The sequence below is a fragment of the Vulpes vulpes genome, chromosome 12 (assembly GCF_048418805.1).
Source record: "Vulpes vulpes isolate BD-2025 chromosome 12, VulVul3, whole genome shotgun sequence".
Taxonomy (NCBI): domain Eukaryota; kingdom Metazoa; phylum Chordata; class Mammalia; order Carnivora; family Canidae; genus Vulpes; species Vulpes vulpes.
The window spans coordinates 152,477,970-152,479,065 of NC_132791.1; positions in this window are offsets into that span (position 1 = coordinate 152,477,970).

Here is a 1,096-nt window from a genome sequence, read left to right on the forward strand (position 1 = left end):
ACTGATTCAGGGGCTTCAAAAATCTATTGATTCAGAACCTTTTCAGGGTGGACTTGAGAAATCACTATTTCTAAAACTCCCCAAGAGATTCCTATTGAGACAGCCTTGGTCTGATGTTTGGAACCCACTGCCCTAGAGAAAAGTGCCCAAGATTAAAAATCAGAAGATGTAGGTTTGAATTCTGCTCTGTAAATTGTTGGGTATGGCATTTGGGGAAGTCGTTAATATCTCTGATTTTCAGGATCTTGCTCTGTAAAGTTGAGTAATAAAAACACATGCTCATGTGCTTCAAAGCATAGCTGTGGGGGTCCAGTGCCCAGTGGATGTTACATCACTTCACAAGCTACACAGTAGAGAAAGGTCAGAGTTGGCACTTGTTGAATAACTCTTCCTCAGGGTTTGCCTCCCCATCTCTGACCATCTTCCTGGCCCAGCCCACACTTCTCCGTTGAGATAGCATCCCTTTCCTTGGACTTCTGAAGAAGGGCTAATAACAATAATTCACCGAGCCTTTTGCTTTTCCAAAGTTCCGGCCTGTCATTATTTAGATACACATCGTAACACACCCACAACCGCACTAGCCCATTTGCTGTGGGGAAAGAGACTAAGCTCTGGCAGCAGCAGCAAAGCCAAGACAAGAAAGCTTGGCCTGACTTCCACAGGCGTGACAAGGGTGGAGTCTCTGGGAAGTCACAGAGAAAGGCCGCAACCAGGAATTGGGGGACTTCTGGGCAGTTTCTTAACTGGCATTCACATGCTCAATCTTTTGAAAACTTAACTATTTGGGGTGACGGCAAAATCCAGAAAACCGAGTCCACTATCAGAGGTAAATGGAAAAAAAAAAAAAAAGAACTCTCAAATTTAAGCAACTTGGTGTATGAATCCAAGAAAATTCTCTCATCTCCTTGGCTTTCAGGTACCTTATATGTGGAGCAGGTGGTTGGACCAGATGAATGTATAAATGAATGAATGAATGAATGAACCCAACTGCCTGCAAGATACCTGCTGGGGGACATTTGTTTTTTGTCTTAAGATGAAATAACACCTTTAGTAGTGGTAGATGCTCTGTTGAAAGATGTAGCTCGGTTTGAGTGCC